At 46.3% G+C, this 19,739-nt stretch overlaps 1 protein-coding gene across 14 annotated transcripts in view; it reads right to left on the reverse strand.

Moving 5' to 3' along the window:
* Nucleotides 1-19,739, reverse strand: part of Lrch1 (leucine rich repeats and calponin homology domain containing 1) — a 204,739-nt gene that overhangs the window by 174,451 nt on the left and 10,549 nt on the right.

Genomic DNA, 19,739 nt, shown 5'->3' on the forward strand with positions numbered 1-19,739 from the left:
CATTCTGCTTGCCATGTTTAGTCTGGACTCATCCAGATACGCCTAGCTATGTATACTCTCCCTCATATCTACAATAAGCCTCTTGAACCATACCTAGGAGCAGTCAAATCTCTACTCACAGTCACCTGAACCTATATTGTGTGGGCATGACGGTTTGGTGAACCATTTAAAGATCACCCTTGTATTATTCTCTGCCCACCCACCCTTCTAGCTGCAATCTGCACACAGTATTATTATAAGTATTTCTAGTTCCAAATTTGTGTAAACGCTGCTCACCATTTATTCTCTAATTAGCCAATGGCAGAGCAGAAGAGAGAATGGGGTGGGACTTACGCCAGCAAGGGAAAGAAGGGGAGAGAAGATGGAGAAGTCGGTCCAGGCGAGACTCAAACAAGCAACAAGGGGCATATGGCTGGGGTGTAAGCTCAAGACCTGCCCAATCTAAGCTAACAAATAAATAAAATGCCAGGTTTCCATGTCTTTTATGTGGGCTGGTTAGAATAAACAAGTCATTTACAATCCTAAGATTCTCATTTTTAATCCATATCACCCCCAGTGTTAACAATAAGACAGACACATGTTTCAACTTTTCACCAGAAAACAAATGGTACTTAACCTCTAAAACTTCACCGTAACACAAGAGCAAACTACTTTGGATATTTTTTTTCCTAATCTCTAAGTAATCAATCATACTTGTCCTGAGTGCCCTGAGAGATTCATCTGCCAGTTTAAACTCATAGGCTCGAGCAAGTCGCCACGTATGGATATTGTAACATCTATATTGTAACATCTTCATTACCTTTCCTCTGATACTTCTAAAAAGTCTGTGGCTCTCATCAAACCTATCAGAAGCATCCTGAAATGCTGTCTAAACTGCCTTTGCTCATCATCACCAAAACTCCTTTCTATGGGTATCAATGTTATGTATGTATCTGAAGTGCAGCCTGCCGGGGGCCACAGGAAGAGTTGGAGGGCTGCCACCTCTTCCCGGGGTTCTGCCTTTCCAGGACATAGACAGAACACAGGATCAGGAACAGAGGTGACACTGGGGCCACACCCCTCTACACTCTGGCATCAGAGTAATGGAGACAAGAGGCATTACCTTGAGCAAGCAGTACCCCTGGAATGTGGTCATTACAAACCAAGGATCTTGGAGAGGTAAAGGGAGGCCTGGACTTAGTGAACCTCTTTCCATCCAGCAGGTGCTATTTGATCTCCAGCAAATCACAGTATCTCATGAGCCAGCAGCCATTTAATGGCCAGTTCCCTTTTCATAATGAAACTGTGACCCGGTACAAGTCACTGACCCTGATACAAAAGCTGAGGCTTTCTCATAAAATCCTGGACGAAACCACCCTATTTGTCCCAAATGCCTAATATTCTTCTCTGCTTAGAAAGACCCAGAAAAGCTGCCTGTACATACAAAAGGTAGTCCAACATCCTGGAACCCCATCTCGAGCCCACACTACCAGTTACAGCTCAGTGCCAGTCCTCAGTTAAGAAGGGACCTCTACAAGATCAGCTCAATGAGCTATTCCTGGCTGGCAATTGCAAGTGACTAGTGGTTATGGACCCTTTATGTGGCCCTTCTGCGACACTTTCCCAGGAGCAAATACAATGTTCCAGGGACCCTGGCATCCTCACAGTGTTAAGTGCCAGCTCCTCCTCTCTCCTCACAGGTAGGCTCCTGAGACAGGTCACAGAAACTCTAGCCCCCTCATCTGACAGACAGATGCCTGCTCCTACGCTTCCCTCATTCACCTAGGACATTGCGAGTCCCTTAATGAACTATGTCTCCAGGTCACTAGGACCCCATTAGCACCCCCTTTTACTTTTCAGTAGTGAAACATGTGGAAATGCTCAGCTGTCTGCTTGCTCAGTCCCTTAGGAGCGCTCTGAGGAAGGAACTTCTACAGCAATCCGCACTGGCATGCATGGCCCTTCCCAACGGCCACGCACAACCATGTTCTGCACATGGTTCAGTCCCAGAAGGTCCACAGCATTTTATAAAACAGTGTTAATCATCTGTGTGGATTTTTTCTGACCTGTGAAAGCTAAGGGTCAGCCCGGTGTGGTGGCTCACATCTGTAACCTCAACACGAGGGGGAAGAAACAGAAGAACTGGCCACAAGTTCATGGGCAGCTTGGTCTACATAATGAGTTCCAGGGCAGCCAGAGCTACATGTATAGTGTGGCCTGTCTCACGCTCCCTCACCCCCAAAATAAGCAATAAATATGAAGCCTATACACGGACATAAACAAATGGACAAAACCTTAAGAAACCAAAGTTCACTGAGAAACACTTAAAAGCATCAAAGGATGCTGAGATGGCCCCGTTGATAAACCGCATGCCTTGCAAAACAGAACACCCGAGTTCAATCCCCAGATCATGCAATCAAAAAGCTTTGCACTGGGGAGCGGGAGAGATGGCTCAGTGGCTAAGAACACTGGCTGCTCTTCCAGAGGTCCTGAGTTCAAATCCCAGCAATCACATGGTGGCTCACAACCATCTGTAACGGGATCTGATGCCCTCTTCTGGTGTGTGTGAAGACAGCTACAGTGTACTCACATAAAGTAAATAAATAAATCTTTAAATAAAAAAAGTTTTGCACAGCATTTGTAATCCTAGCAGCAGGAGGAGAGGGAACCAGGAGATTTCTAGAAGTCACAGGCCAGCTAGTTAATCTAGCCTGTACAGTGTGCTCCAGGGCCAAAGCGGTCAGTGACTGACAATTGATACCCAGGTTGACCTCTGGCCCCATACACATCCATGTGTAAGAACATGCACGGACACATGCACGAGTGTGCACACTCACACCCCCCACACATAAGGTACAAAGGGAAAGTGACTTACAGGGATCATCACACTCAGTCAGACAAGAGCTAAGTAGCTCTTCATCACCATAAGGAAGAACCCACATCTTACAACATCAGCAACACAAGCCTCACTGTCTGGGGCAAGTGAGATACTTAGTTTACAAACTCCTCCACTGAAAATAGTATTACAATGGGGGAAGGGGGTAACAAGAATGAGTCAAACACAACGTTCTCCCCAACCTGGAAGCAGCAGGAATGAGTCTGGGAGAGGAATAAAGGCCACAAAAGGCCCTGAGCAGAAACCCAACAGCAGTCATGCCAAGTGCCCTTCGGCTCACGTTGTACCCACTCCTTGACACAGACGGTCCACCTCTCTATGAGACAGGCTCTACACCTGTCTTTCCCGGGGTTGGGGCGGAGCTCCTGAGGAACTCTGAAATTCCTCAAAGCTCACTTCACGGAGCTGAGGGTCTGACCATCGGGCCCCATCAGCTTTGATACTGCAAGCCTCCCAGTGAGGAACGCAGCACACACTGCTGAGGCAAGATCTCTTTAGCAGACAAGTATGCGGGCATTTGCGCTGCACGCTTGTGTGGAGAACATAGGTTGGCAGCCTCTCATGAGTGCATGGGAAGATAAAACCTAAAATGTATGAGCAAGGAGGCAACAAGGGACTCGGGAAAGAACCTGGAGCGAGTGGACATGGAGATGGTGTTATCTCTTCATGATTCACATGAGCAGACCTGCAGCCGGAAACCACAGCAAGGAACTACTGACCTACCCTCCACTTAAGTCAGCCAAAGGAGGATTCAGAGGGAAAAATCATTATTCCCCAGGACACGGGAGCATGCATGGGGGCTAGTGGGGGGAGAACTAGCTTGGTTTGGCTGCACAGCCTGAAAAACCAGCATGGGAGGTAAGAGGGGAGATCAAGGAAGATCCCAGAGAGTTTGAGACCAGCCCAGCTATAATGGTGAGATTCTGAAGAAAGAAAAAAGGCAAAGAAAGAGCTCAAGAGACAAAAACATACAGTAATAAGTCCAGTCCACAGTGTGTATAGGCAAAAATATACAATCATGAGTTCATCATGATATACAGGCCAAAACATATAAACATATAGTGTATCAATCCACTGTGTGTATATGTAAGCAAAAACATACATCAGTCCACCATGTGTGGATGTGGGTGTACAGACAGAAACATTATCAATCTGCTGTGTGGGGGTGTATAGACAAAAGCATAGTGTGTGGGGGGGGGGGAGTGTGTCATATATAGATAGATCTCCCTACATAGCCTAAACTGACTTTGAACTCTCAATCCTCCTGCCTCAGCTTCAGTGAGCTGACATCTTGCTCGTGCAGTTCTCAGATGGCCCACTTCTGAGAGACAAATATTACCCTGATGATCTATAAAAATAGATAATTACTGGCAGAGCTCCGCTGTGGTCTGCACATCCCCTAAACAGGTGCTGTAATCAGACACTGTGGGAGAGCGCATTAACAGCCCTCTGCTTGGCAGAGTCAACTGGACCATGGTTTCTAGAAAAACAGCCCTTCAGTGTATTTTGTGTTTATTCCAAGAACCACATATGGACTCTTGAAAACACAAGCCTTTCTCTGCTCACAGCACACCCTCCATTACACTCCCACTACCTAAGACCCTCCAGACATTCCTCAACGGGATAGAACTTTTCAGCTCTGGGTTTTCTCTGCAGAGCTAGAGGCTGAAGTCTGTCTGTGCTGGTTAAAAACACTAATGGACTTAAGAATTGCCTCTCTCCCTCCACTGGGGAGGTCCCCAGAGAGTGCTTCCCAGTCCTTTCTGGCACTCATACCATGCCCTGCACATCTAGCTCCCACCACGTGACTGCACATGTCCAACCTGGCCAGCAACTGCCACTTCTGTACCAGCTCGGGGAGACCACAGGGCCACCAAGGCATTGGGAGGAATGCAGAGGGACAGATGACCTGGCTGCCATCTTGTATAAACACTGCTCCTTCAGCTCACTGTGGAAATGGAGAGATGGTCTGTTAGCAGCAGCTGGAGGCTCTCATTAAGATTCAGAGGAAACTGTGGCAGGCGTGGGCTGGTGACGTTGAAATGCCTTTGTTTCCTGCGATGGGCAGTTAGCCGAGTGCAGAGGCCCTTTCCAGGGTCTTCTCTTGATGGGAGGTTGATGTTCTCGCTATGTCACGTCCATGTGCATCCAGCCAATAAGCATACACAAATCACCACAATTTCATTTTTTTTCCTTTTATTGAAAATAGATGTTCCCCCCTCACAAAATAATGCTGATGAAGGTTTCCCTCCTCCCACTCCTCTCAGTTCCTCTGCTCCTCCCCTCCCATCAGAGCAAACCCTTTTCTGTCTCTCATTAGACAACAAACAGGCTTCTAAGGGATAATAGTGAAATAAAATATGATAGAACGAATAACTAACATGTCAGAATAGGACAAAACAAACGAACGGAAGAAAAATAACCCAATAAACAGACAAAGCCACAGAGACCGCTTGTTCCCATTCATTCGCTCACTCGGGCATTCCACAACAAGACTTAACTGGAAGCCATAATAGATACCCAAAGAACCAGGAAAACGAAGGGGGTAGATATAAAGAATATTAAAAATAAAAATATAATAATTATAATAATATAAACCCTGACACAACATTAACAACATTAAGACAGGAGGCTCCAATGATATCCAGAGTCCACTTTCTGTAGATCATCCGTCAACTGCTACACATATAGTCCACCCTCAAGAGTCATGTGTTCCCCAGTGAGACCCTCTTGGTGAAAGCTAAATATTCGTTTGCTCAATCGTGATCACCAACTATTTTCAAGGCATTGCCCGGTGCTAAGGAAGTGTTGTGTTGCCAAAATATAGTCATCACAAGAAGCCACAAAACACACAGTCTAGGCAAAGCTTCGAAGCTCCTACCTGAAGAGCTTGAGAAGTCAGAGTGGAGCCCACCTCCAACCACTCTATCCCCTCCCTTTCTAAGTAGCATGTACTTTCACACTGCTTTTTAGATTTGTACGCTCTAGAGAGACACATGCTTCAACCTGGAGAATGGTTCCTGGGCTAAAACCTGACAATGTATGCTCTCTCAGGCCCAGGTCTTTACCCAGACCACAAGGATGCAGCAAGAACTCTCCATTTAGACACATCTTTGTGGTTCTCTAAGCCACACTATAGGCTACCATCATCAACACTGAGGGTACACGGCCGAGCTTAAATGGCACACCTTCAGAAAACACCATGAGACGGCTCGGCAGGTAAAGGCATATGCCAAGACCACTGAGGTAAGGAGTGGTAATAGCTGGAACTCGCCCATGAAGATCTTCAGACCCTCCCTACAGATTGTAAGCAGCTCCATTACCATTACCACAGACATCCAATATACTTAGTTGCCATAAGTCAGTCCAAGACGGCAGTCCAGAAGGAAGTGCTATAGAACATAAGGTACTAAGTGTGATTTCCGAACTCTACGCCATCTGTTAACAGTAACTCTGAGACAATGCTGGCACACACTTTTATTTCCATTGCTCGGATGGGGGAGGCAGATGGATCTCAGTGAGTTCAAGGCCAACCTGGTCTAGAGACTGAGTTCCAGGTCACACAGAAGTGTTCAGATAACACAGAAAGAACCTGCTTTTGAGTGGTGTCATCTCTTTCCTTCGCTTCACCTTTCACCAAGGGCGAAGACACAACCTCTCAGGTTGTGAGCCAGGTCCAGGTCACAGACCTTGTGGAAAGATTGCAGTAAGTCTCAGTGTAGTTCAAATGCAATGATAAGTGTATCTGGTTGGGAGTATGGCAGCAGCTTCGGAGGCTATGCATCTGTGTTTCAGGCAGTGTAGATCGGAGAGCGTGAAGGTCCTCCCTTCAAAATGCAGTGAGCTACCTGGAAAGTCAGCACAGGGAGCTCCAGGCCATGCCTGGGATGGGCGTGGCCTCACCCAGGGCTGGCAGGCCAAGGGAACAGAGAGACAGCTGTATCAGCCAAGAGCTTTGTCCCCAGCTAGTGACAGAGACAGATGCAGGTCCCCAGTGAGAGGGACATGGTTAGGAACAGTGAGGAGACCCCTCCGCTCTAAAAATAGCTCTGTGTTTGAACAAGGGTTTGAACATCAGAGTTCAAAGTGCAGCTACAAGTTGGGGGTGGAGGTGGTGGGGCAGGGAAGGAATCAGAGGTTTACAAAGGTGTATGAATTGCCTCAAATCACTCATCCAATGAGAATCTGACCTTGATGTTGGTCACCAAGCACATTACTCTCACAGTGAAAATAGCTTTAAACTCAACAGTCACAAAAAGAAAAGCACACAAGCCCATCAAAGACATGGAGAACTGAGCACTTAGTGTCTCCTCATCCAGGGGGAGCTTTCTCGTCAATCATCGTAAGCATCGATGAAATCAGCCCACTTTGTGGAACTCCAGTGCGCACAGCTAACTCCTCCAGCGACTGAGTACAAAAGGTGATGTGTGGAAGTCCAAGTTGGTGCCACTGTCACATGTGTCTCCCTGGCAGTCAGTCCTGTTAATGTGCATGGCTGCAAACACCACTGACAGCTGTTCTCTGCCGTAGGCCTCCACAGAGGCCTTATTCACCCCCTCTGTGAATGATGATGAGAACGGGTACATGGACAAAGCCCAGGAATCACCTGGTACTATGCTTGGTGTCACTACCAAGATATACAGGCAGTTACATCCATGTCCCTTGATCACCCAGATTCCCATATATGATAACATTAGTTTTAGAATATCATATGAAAGTTGTTTTGTAGGTAAGGACTTTATATATTTATTTTATGTGGGTGTGTGTGTTTGGTCTGAATGTATATCTGTGTGTCATGCTTGTGTCTGGTGCTCACAGAAGCCAGAATTGGGCACCAGATCTTCTGGAACTGTAGTTACATGTGGTTGTGACCCACAGTGTCCATGCCAAGAACCAAATCTGGGTTTCTAGAAGAGCATCCAGTGTTCTTAACCACTCAGCCACCTCTCCAGGCCTGCTCGGGGCTTTTAATATAATAAATTACCCTAATGGAGGAGCTCTAGGTAGCCCTAGAAGCAAGAATCCACCAATGAAAAGGTACCATGCATGGGCTGGAGAGATGGCTCAGTGGTTAAGAGCACCCGACTGCTCTTCCAGAGGTACTGAGTTCAATTCCCAGCAACCACATGGTGGCTCACAACCATCTGTAAGGAGATCCGATGCCCTCTTCTGGTGTGTCTGAAGACAGCTACAGTGTACTTATATATAATAAATGAATAAATAAATCTTTAAAAAAAAAAAAAAAAGAAAGAAAAGGTACCATGCTATTACCATTTCTTCTGCACCGTGAAGGGCAAGAAAGGGGATAAGGTGTGAGCTCGGCCACCTGGAGAAGGCTAACAGCAAGCTGCAAATCGGAACAGTAAGGCACCTCCTCTCATAAGTTTTGGTATGTCTCCACTATTAAAAAAGAATAAAGTAATTTCTTCTAAAGATAAGTAAGATGGGGAGATGCTTCAGTTAGCAAGGTGCCTGCCCCACCAGCATGAGGACTTTGGGTTCAGATGGCCAGCAGACACTCAATAAAGCTAGACACAGTCACACACTCACATAGCCCTGGAGCAGGCAGATGGCAGGAGTTCACTAGCTCGTCAGTCTGGTCAAGCTGTGAGCTCCAGGTCCAGTGAGAGACCCCTGTATCAAGACGAAGTAGAGAATGATCAATGTGGACATTCAACTCTATCACATACACACATGCACCTGAACACGCATGTTCACACATAAAGCCATGCTCTCAGATAGACAGGTAGACAGTCAGACAGTCAGACAGACAAGAGCCTGTGGCTGCTATGGGCATTCACTTACCTGTCACATATCTTTGTTTCTGAGTGAGTGACTGAGTAAGACAGACAGACAGACAAGAACCTGGGGTTGCTATGGGCGTTCACTTAGCTGTTACACATCTATGCTTCTGAGTGTTCTTTTAAAAATTCAACAGACTACGGACTGTACTATCCCCTACTAGAGCATGCCATCTAAGCTCCTGCGCCCAACACCCAGTACAACGAGCTGGAAAACATCGGCAGAACCTGTCCTGTGCCGGGCCCTGAGAGACCAAAGAATGAAATGAGGTTTCTCCCACACTGGTAAGGCATCCCATGGATCATGGGCTCTGGTTTGACTTGGAAGCCCCTTCTCATCAGCCCTGTGGCCTTGCAATAAATTATTTAATAATTATGTAGCTAGTGAAGTCCTGGCATCTGCCTGTCTTTAGCTCTAGGGTTATGTGAGTGTGTGACCGTGTCCAGCTTTATTGAGTGTCCGCTGGCGATCTGAACTCAGGTCCTCATGCTAGTGTGGCAGGCACCTTGCCAACTGAAGCATCTCCCATCTTACTTATCTTCAGAGGAAATTAAAGAGCGTTTGGAGACTAGGACTCTTCCAGCACCAGAGCAAGGACAAATATGTGAGATGCCAAGCCTAGCCCCTCCCCTGCTTGCCTCAGAAAGTCTCTTCCCTCCCCTCAGGAAGCTGCAAAGAACCGGCAGAGTAGTCAAACTGACTTTGAATCTGTTTTCCCCACTTGGTAGCTATGGGATGCTGGGCCGTGCTCTCTGAATCTCGAGGAATTGCGGAGTTGATGTGCATCTGCCTCATAAGATTGTTCGGAGAACTAAACAGGAAAAAGGACACGAAGAGGAGAGTGTGCTATCTGACTCAAATATACCCTTATCATCATGATAATGATGATGATTAATTGTATTAAGATACAAGAAGTTAAAGGAAACAGGACATGTTGGGATCAGCTGAGTCACCAAATCTACCCACTAAAGCACATAGACAGAGCTGAGGAGGTGAAAGGCAGGGCTTGGGCTGGGAGTTGGGTACCACGAAAGCAGCAGCAGCTAAGATTGTAAGATGATTTACAGGGATGGAAAAGGCTTTGGGGTTTTGTGTTTCTGTTCTCTTTTCCCTGATGAACACAGTAGGGACAGAAAAGGCATGGTCAAATGCACAGTGGAAGCCCTGAGCCGGGAATACATGAAGACATTCACAAGAAAGGCAGCTGGAGCCACCGAGGCCTTTGAGAAAGGCCTCACAGGAGACCCCAGGATAAGCAGGGTGGCGTCAGATTCCAGAGCCCCTAGAGACTGGCTGTCAAGCAGCTGAGCCTGGGTGGGCCAGCAGGAGAGCCGGGAGGAGTCTGACAGGCAGTGTGCAGGATCACAGCTGTGCCTTGGGAACTTGAAAAGGGCCAGACCACATGGTTCCAGGGCTACTGGGTCCAACCAACACTCCACTGTCCCTAGAAAAAAGCAGCTCACAATGACAGTGTGTCGTGAGAACGGCGGGTTCAAGTTTCAGAATCGGACAACTGGGGTGCAAACTCTGACTCCCTGCCCCCCCACTTCTGCGTGACCCTGGCAAGTGGCTTTGCATCTGTAAGCTCTGGCTGTGATAACATAAAAGATATCTGTTGTATAGACTGAGGGGGACAGCTACTCCATAGCATGGGGCATTCGCAAAAGGCGGGGCCACGTTCTTCCACCTTGAACTCAGCTAACAGCAACCCAGTGGTCCCAGCACACCTGGCTCAATCCAGTTTTCATCCACCAGATGCTTTTAAAGTGCCGTTTATGAACAGAACCCAAATACTTCATGAAGACAGTGTTGATGAGCCACTTTAAGAAGGTGAAAACAGAATGGCCACCCTTGCAAAGGTAGGCACCAATTCAATCTGCTGGCCATCTCCAGCTGGAATCAGCAGTGGGCAGAGGGCTGCGAACACACGGTAATGAGCTGCTTCCTAAGCGGGAGAGCACATGCTTAGATGCGGTTTTAGTCTCCTTTCAGAAGGCGTGATCTCCATATAGTAAAACGTGCCCATTTAAAGTATGGAGTGCTGACAAATGTATTCACCTGTGTACTCTCTGTTCTTCTAATCAATTCAAGCATTCTCTTAGAGGACATGGGGGTGCATGCCTGTAATCCTAGCATGTGTCAGGCTGAGGCTGGAGGTTCACAAGTTCAAGGCCAGTGTGGAATACGACTACTTGCTATGATTACCCAGCTCTATGTCCATTTTGTCCCTATGTCTGCCTTGATACCAATATTTAAATCATATCTACATGACTACATTCTCCTTCCAATGTGTCTGATATCTCGTGATTTTTAAATCAGTGCTATATTTTGCTAGCCCAAATTAGTTAGGAATGACAAATATCTTATCAAAAGGATCCCTTGGACTGGAAGTTGAAAAGAAAACCAGACAGATGTTGCTAATCCTTTCAAAGGACAGCAGTCCAGGCAGCTGGCAAAGACAACCGGGGTGCACTTGTCCACATCGGGACCTGATTTTACAAAACTGGCTGGTGTTGGATCTCAAAGAAACCAGGGCCAGTCTCACTCGTTACCTGTAGCTCCTCCCAGCACCTCTCACCCTGCCCCAACTCTAAACTCTCCAGCCCAGAGACTGGGCTTCTCTTCCTCTCCTCTGATCCCTACGACCTCAGCCATTTTGGCTACCAGTTCTTTGGTCTCTTGGTCTCCTGGCTTGCTCCTGGCTTGCTCTTGGCTCCTGTTTCCTTTCTTCCCCTCTTGCCATTCCAACTCAATGCCTCCAGCTATTCTCTCCTTCATATTCCACAATAAACCTTCCCCCATCACCATCCCTAGGAACAGTTATGTCCTCAATTTTCATTCAGCTAGCATATGTAGAAAAGTCACTTCCTTTTGTCCACGCCAAACTATGCTCAGAAGAGTGTCATGCAGGCAAGATGACTCAGCAGCTAAGGACATTGTTGAGTCTGATATCCATCCCCTCAACCCATTGTCCCAGACCTACAAAGCAGAATGACAGAACTGACTCCTGCAGGTGGTCCTCTGACGTCTACACACGCCACCATGGTGTAGGTAAACTCACACATATACATGTAAATAAATGAATGAAAAAACTTTAGAAGATGGTGTCTCCCATCTATCATGTCCTATGTGCATGAATAATTACAAAATTTAGATGTATTAAGGAGGGTTTTAATGGTAACTGGGCTGGAGCAAACGGGATATTGCCAACCATCAAGTCAACCTGAACTCACGAGCATCCCCTGAGGTCCCTCTGATGATGTGGCCAGATGTTCTCTCAGAAAGTGAAAGACTGAGCAAAAGTGGAAGTCTTTCATGAAGAGGTGCTGGAGCCTGTCCAAGTCTGTCTATCATGGAGCGGTGAATGACTGCAAACAGGGCTGGGGAGATGGCTCTGTCAGTAAAATGCTTGTCCTAACTTCAATCCCCAGTACCCACATAAAAAATGCAACACATGGGGCTGGAGAGATGGCTCAGTGGTTAGGAGCACTAACTGTTCTTCCAGAGGTCCTGAGTTCAAATCCCAGCAACCACATGGTGGCTCACAACCATCTATAATGAGATCTGATGCCCTCTTCTGGTGTGTCTGAAGACAGCTACAGTGTACTCAAATACATTAAATAAATAAATCTTTAAAAAAAAATGCAACACATGCTGACATGTGTTCATAATCCTGGCACTGGGGAGATGAAGATGGGTAGGTGCTAGGGCTCACTGTCCAGCCAGAGGAGTCTAATCAGCAAGCTTCAAGCCAACCCTGTCTCAAAATTAACAGAGTAGACAGAGGCTGGTAATGCCCGAGGTTGTCCTCTGGCTTCCACACAGATGTACATACACAAAAACACTTGCAGGAGCACACATGCATGCACACATGTACACACGCGCACACACACACACTAGGTGGATTACACTGTCCTTGTCACTAGCCCTCCTCAGGGACAGGCTGTAAGGGCTCCTACAAGCACTCGGAACTCCCACTGTGTGAGGGAAGCTATCCAGTCTTCATTAACATACCAGTTCAAGAAAGCAGTCAGTCAGTCTTCACAGCTGCCAACTGAGTTTCATAAAACAGATCATATTTCAACACACTCTCTCTCATAAATGTGTAGCATAACACTGTGACAGGGCAAGGCAGTGTTGGGGTTCCTCCATCTTGTATTCTTGCTGAAGCCATTTCAGATTTAACTAGAATTTGATCTTCCTGATGGAAAATCCCACAGAAAATTACTCAGCTCCAATCTAGGACCTGAAGTCAAGACGCCCCAGCTAACTTATCGTAGCTTCTGTTAAACTGCTTGTTTCTGAGAAGTCCCCTGCAGCTGCTGAATGAGAAAACAGAAGGTGGGTTTTTGCCTTTAAAAGCCCCTTGGTCTAAATGCTTGGGGGTTACACTTAGGTCAGGGCACCTGAGTGCAAGCAATCCCAGCATCTGGAATAAAGACTTTCAGTTGGCTGTCAACTGTGTCTGAGTGGCCATCTCTAATGGACTCCTGGTAGCAATACCTGTGAAAGCATGCCACGGTTACCAGAAGGCATTGTCTGAACCGCAGCTGAAACGGAAATTTGGATATATCTAGGCTTTCTAAACACACACACACTCCGACTTTAAACTGCATGTTGAGATTACCATCCACTCCTCTGAGGGAGCTATGCAAAAAGAGAACAATGTCTTCATTGCAAAGCAACAAAATGTCAGGGTTTTTGCAGCGCTGGGAACCAAACCTCACAGGCTCATGCATGCTCTCGCTCTACCACGGAGCTCACGGTACCCTCTGGCTCACAAAGTTGTCTTTTGTCTTGGGGCAGTCCTATGGACTGAGTCACATGTACTAGGAGATAACACTGAGCTACATCGTCAACCCTTTTCACTACTTCCTATTTTGAGACAGGGTCTTCCTAACTAGACCAAGTTGGCTCTGAACTGGGTCTATGGCAAAGGCTAGCCACGAATTAGCAATCCCCGTGTCTCGACCTCCCTATAATGGCTGAGACTGAAGATCTACTTTACCAGGCCTGGCTCCACACTCAAAGAGATTTTAAATGCAACCAAGCAATGCACTAAATAAGACACCCATTTTAATAAATCAAATCAACAATTCTTGTTATCTGAAAGCTTTTTTCCAGGTTGTGATGGCACGTGCCTTTAATTCTAACAGAAGCAGGTGGATCTCTGTCTCAGAAAGAAAGGGAGGAAGGGAGGGAGGGAGGGAAAGAGGAAGGCAGGCAGGCAACTTTCAGAAAATAGGCACTTGTCTCTTGCAATGTTCTGGGTCCTCAACTTCTTGGTCTCTGACCAAAATGATACTTACTCATTCCTCATTAGAGATGAAAGTCTAGTCCGATGTCAATGAAAGGATCAAAGAAGTTACAGATTATATAGTGTGATAGGAAACATTTATGTCCAAGCAAATAATAAATGTACATCTACATTGTTATTCTTTCCTTCTTTATTAAATGGCTGTTTCAAGTCATTACAGTTGGAAGTTTTTAATACGTCTTTATTTTTAAACTTCCTTTAGAACTTTTACTTCTTTAGAACGCATTTCTTACAAAAAGAGTTGACAGCACACAGGGAAGGCTCTGGCTGGATTCTTCACAGCTTGTACTCTACACACTGCTTCAGATTGGTGTGGGAAGTCGTGTGGGTTAAGAACCGTAGTCTGGGATGGACCCCAGCATCTCTCCTCCCCAAAGGCTCGTCTGTCACAGTACCTAGGTGAGAGTCTCCTCCCTCCCATCTTTTCCTCCAGTGATGCTGAGGCACAGGATGCTCTGCAGCTTCTTCAAGAGCTGAGCTCCAAGTAGTCACCACCTTTTCTTGTTCAAAGTATACTTGGACCACCTGAGTTCCCTTCACAGAAAGATGTTGGGTGACCTGGGAGCCAAGTGGGAACCACGCTAAAAAGCCTGGAAGCACAGTGACACTGCTTAATACAAAATGTCCCCTTGCCTTAACAAAATCTTGGTGGGGGGGGGAGGGTTTATGAGACATCTAGGGGGTAATTAAATGGCAACAAAGGCAAAACAGAAGAGACAGGTTTGAGGTCAGCCAAGTGCTCCCACACTCTACTATTCTTGCCCCAACTTCAATTCCCCAGGCTGAAGAGCTGAACCTGAACACAGCATCCTGCTCCTTGATGCTCGGTATGGCTCAAGAATGCAGCCCCAACATGCGCAGAACAACGAGCAAAGGCTCGCTCTTACCACCTCTACTACCCAAACTCATTCCCCTCAGGATACCTTTGTCAGATCACACCAAAGATCCCCCGCCAAGCTGAGGACTGGACGGGAGACCCACAAAAGTCCATAAAACATGGTTCTGACTGTCCCAGACCAGCAGGGTAAACCAAGAAAGACATCTCGCCCAGATGTGGACTAATGGCCCCTACTTCCACCTTCCCAAATCTGTCAGAACAGAAACACCACTCCACATACTGTCAGCTCACACACCCAATATTAAGAGTACTTTGTTAATGTCACAATATTTCTCAGAAGCAAATCTTTCTGTGTCTCGTAAGAGTGGGTATCTTCTCTGCAGATACCTCATAATGGCCAATTGTGTGCCTACTGTGGATCTACACGACAGACGCAAACAACCACTGACTCTTCACAAGAACCCAGAGATGGATCACCGTGCTCCTTTTACACTGAGGAAACCGAGGCACAGGGAATGAAGTGCTATGTCCTTTGGAGATGAAGTCTTAGCGGCTTGAGCTCTCTGGAACTGTGCCAAGGACAGGCTGGCACTTTCTAACCTGAATGGTGAAAAACGAGTCACTTGTGCTTCTAGGGGACACCGCATGGCCTACCTGCTGAGTGTGTGTGTACCCTTGTGAATCTACAGAGGACCCAAGCAGGAAAGGGCTTTTTGGTTTTGTTTTGTTTTGTTTTTTTTTCTTTTGTATTCTTTCTTGTTTATTTTTTGTTTTATTTTGGTTTGGTTTGGTTTGGTTTGGTGTTTGTTTTTCAAGACAGGATTTTCTGTGTAGCATGGCTGTCCTGGAACTCTCTTTGTAGACCAAGCTGATCTTGAACTCAGAGATCGGCCTGGCTCTGCCTTCTGAGGGCTGGAATTAAAAGTGTACCAACATACCCGGGCCAGCGTTTTTGTTTTTAACAAATTTACAAATCTCTCCATTAAAGACACTGAATAACTTCCCTCCAGCTCTAACATTTTTAATTTGTAAGATATCAAATATGAGAACGAAGGAAGCAAGCACAGTAGCTCATGACTGCAGTCCTCACACCTAGAGTACAGTGAGTTCAAAGACACTCTGTGCAGATTAGTGAGATCCGCATTACGATGAATGAGTGAATGAATGAATGAATGAATGAATGAATGAATGAGTAGGGAAATATATACATCCAGCACTCCTGCCTGGCAGCCTCTCTCTGAGTGTCAGAGACAACTCCAGGCACCCCTGACTGTGGTGGGCTCAGCTGCCCACACCAGTGTGGAAAGATACCCAGCATAGGCCCACTGACCAAGGAGCCTGGATGGAGTGGAGACGGAGACTCTCTAGCACGTGCTGGGTATGGCTAGAGGAAAAGAATGACCTTCCAGACGCACAAACCTGCTTTCCGGGTTGATAGCCACGTCACAAAACTCCGGGTATCCCTTCCAACTGTGGCTGTCTCAGGAGAAATAACGAGTTAGTAAGATAAACGTCCCCCAAGCCTGGGGAGCAGAGTTCAATCCTCAGAACCACATGAAAGGCCAGGTGCCAGTCTGTAACCCCAGTGTTGGGGAAGGTGGGGACAGGGGGAAAGTTGGGGTTTGCTGGCAACCTAGTCTAGCCTAAATCAGTGACCCCCAGAACAAAAAGAGACCAGGAAGATGGTGAACAGGTCCTTGAGGAAGCACACTCAAGGCTGACATCTGTCCTGCACACCGGCTTGCACACACGTACACACACATGAACAGGCATGTGCACGCACACATCCATACAGCCATATACACAAGAAATGAGGAGAAGAAAGAATTAACCATGAACATGAAGGCCGGCATCTGCTGGGATTTAATGGGTCTTCCTGGGTTGGCAAGGGAACTAAAATCAATTGTTTTCACTGGAAGAGCAAATCCCAAATTACCAAGGTACCAAAAAGAAAAAAAAAAAAAAAAAAGCTTTGAAGCCTACAGTCTGAAAACCAGGGCTGCCCAACAAGGCTGTTAAGTGCTTGGAATCCAGTCCCCCAAACCACAGGCAGTAAAATCCTGAACTAACACGCTTAATCCAGAACTACTGCTGGTCTATGTCATTCGCTCCAGCTTTGGACCAGATGTCATTAAAGGTTTCTGGGCATTTTCTGATGGTGCTGGAGGCTGCCACAAGGTTGGTCTAGCACAGCATGATCTGAGACCTTCACAGAGTGACCGAAACCTCCTCTCCACCTAGGGTGGCCTCCTGACTCTGCAGTGACTGTTCTTCAACACAGGACAACGAGAGGGTACCCAGACTCAGGCACCCGCCATTCTTGTCATGTGACTGTGGCCGACATATTCCAACATACGTCTCACTGTCCTCAACATTAATAACAAAGGAATATGAAAGAACAAGTTCTAGGTTTCCCCACTCCCTCGTTTCCGAAGACAACAGGAAGGTGTGGCCCAGGCTGACTAAGCCCCGCCTGTGCTTCAAGCACAACACCTGGCAAGCATTAAACAAAGAACACATGTAGAAGCAGTATCTGGCACCACCAGGCTGGAGAACTGCCACCATCGCCACAACTCTACTAGGTATCATGAGGCCCATTTCCCAGGGAAAGAAAGAGGTGGTCAGGATTCGTCTGGCCAAGGAGACGAGGTTTTAAGTTTTTAGTTTTAGACTGGACTCAAGTCTTAGAAACTGAAGAGAGTCCGTTTTAACCACTGAACTCTCCTGATGACAGCCCCTCTAGCTAAGGGCTTAAAGTCTTTAATCAGAACTGTTAATGAGAACACTTAAACGTGTAACGTACTTTCAGACACATTACTTCTGCAATCTTCACCAGTCTATGAAGTAGATAAAACTACATCTCTATTTTTACATAAATATAAAATAAGATATTTTAAAAATTAATATAAAAACCCACTTCTCCATATATATAATAGGTACCCAAAAATGTTGATTAGGGCTGGGGGGGAAGGGTTCAACTGATAAACTACCTACTGGGCAAGCATAAGGACCTGAGTTTTAGTCCTGAGCACCCAACTAAGAGCAGAGGAACACAGCTTGCTGCTGCACTGCTCCCACCGGGGAAGGCAGACCACTGAAGCTCGCTGCAACCTAACCACGGCTACACACTCAGTGAGGGTGAAAAATAAGCTAGGCTGTGATGCTTTTTATTTGCACGTTCTTTATATAATAAAGTTTTAGGGCTGGAGGGAGATGGCCCAGCAGTGAAGAACACTTTGTTTTCACAGTAGACCGGAGTTTGACTCCCAGTACCCACAAGGCAGCTCACAAACATCTGTAATTCCAATCCCAGTGAATCTAAATCTGATGCCCTCTTTTAAACAGGCCCTCATATGTAGCCCAGACACCCATGAGGACAAAACACTTATAAAAACAAGAAATTTTTAAATTAAAAAAATAAGATTTTAATGAATTTTTAAAAAAAGTCAGATTGAAGATACCCTGTGGCATGTATGCACACACACACACACACACACACCACAAACTGACTAGTTTCTCTTTGCTCATTCCTTCTATTAGTCTATATTCACTATACAAAACAATGAACACCTTCGCATTATCACACATGTACACCACGTGCTTTTTCTTACTCAAGCCTCCATTAGCCCCTGCTGCTGGTCCTCGGCCCTCACTATGTGACCCCCTCCCCCCACCTCTATTTTCAAGTCCTCTTTTTAAAAGTCTAGATTCTGGGTATGAGAGGAAAATAAGCAATATCATCTTTTGAGCCTGATTCATTTTGCTTACCATGATCTCAGTTCCATCCATTTTCCTGCAGATGACATCTTGTTCCTTCTGGTGGCTGAGAATGCCACCATTATGTGTATCCGTCACGTTTTATTGACAGACATCTAAGCTGATGCATACCTTGGCTATCACAAACAGCACCGCAGTAAACACGGGCGTGCAGGTGTCTCTGCTGTACATGGATGTGAACTCCCTGAAGTACAAATCAAGAGTGGTACAGCCATACCCATGCTAGTCCCATTTCATGGGTTTATTTAGGGATTGTCTTAATATTATCTTTATATACTTCATGTGAATATGGCTATGCCTGCATGTGCATACATGTACCCACGTGCATGCAGAAGCCTGCAGAGGTCAGAAAAGGAGTTGGATACCCTGGAACTGAAATTACAGACGTTAGTGAACCACTAACCCAGTGAACCCAGGGAATGCTGGGACCAGGTCCTCTGCAAGAGCAGTAAGTGCTCTTAACCACTGAGCCATCCCCAACCCCCAGCCTCCTTGTTTCTTGAGGACCCTCCACAAAAATTTCCATAATGGCTACACTAATTTACATTCCCACCAACACTGTATGAATAACAGTTCCCTTTTCCCCAAAGCTAGATAAGCATTTGCTGTCTGATTTCTTGTTAGCTAAAGGGTCTCATTATACATAGCTTGGGCTGGCCTGAAACGTGCAATGTCGCCCAAGCTAGGCTCCAACTCCTGCCGCAGTCTCCTGAGTGCTGAACTTAAAGCCATGGATCACCACACCGTATCTCATTTACCAGTTTTTTATCTGCTATTTGGTTTGGTGGGATTTTTGTCCACCTCCTCCAGAATTCCTTATGTCATATAAAGCTGGCTGAGAAAAAGACAGCAGATTAACTAACAATGCACAGGTATGGGACAACCTCATGGTAGATCCAAGACAACAGGTGAAAGGTCAGAGTCTCCAGGCAAAAAAGAGAAGTCAGATAATCAAGCTTATCGAACTAATCTGGTGCTAGACCTGTAAGGCACGCACAAACGAGTACACACACACACACACACACACACACACACACACACATTCATCAGGAAAGTCCCTGTCTAGCCACTCTCACGAGCCCGTCAAGGAGGAAGAAACTTAAACCTGGAGAGAGCGGAGCACTTCCCCT

This window comes from Rattus norvegicus, chromosome 15, assembly GCF_021556685.1.
Source record: "Rattus norvegicus strain SHRSP/BbbUtx chromosome 15, alternate assembly SHRSP_T2T, whole genome shotgun sequence".
NCBI classification, from domain to species: Eukaryota; Metazoa; Chordata; class Mammalia; order Rodentia; family Muridae; genus Rattus; species Rattus norvegicus.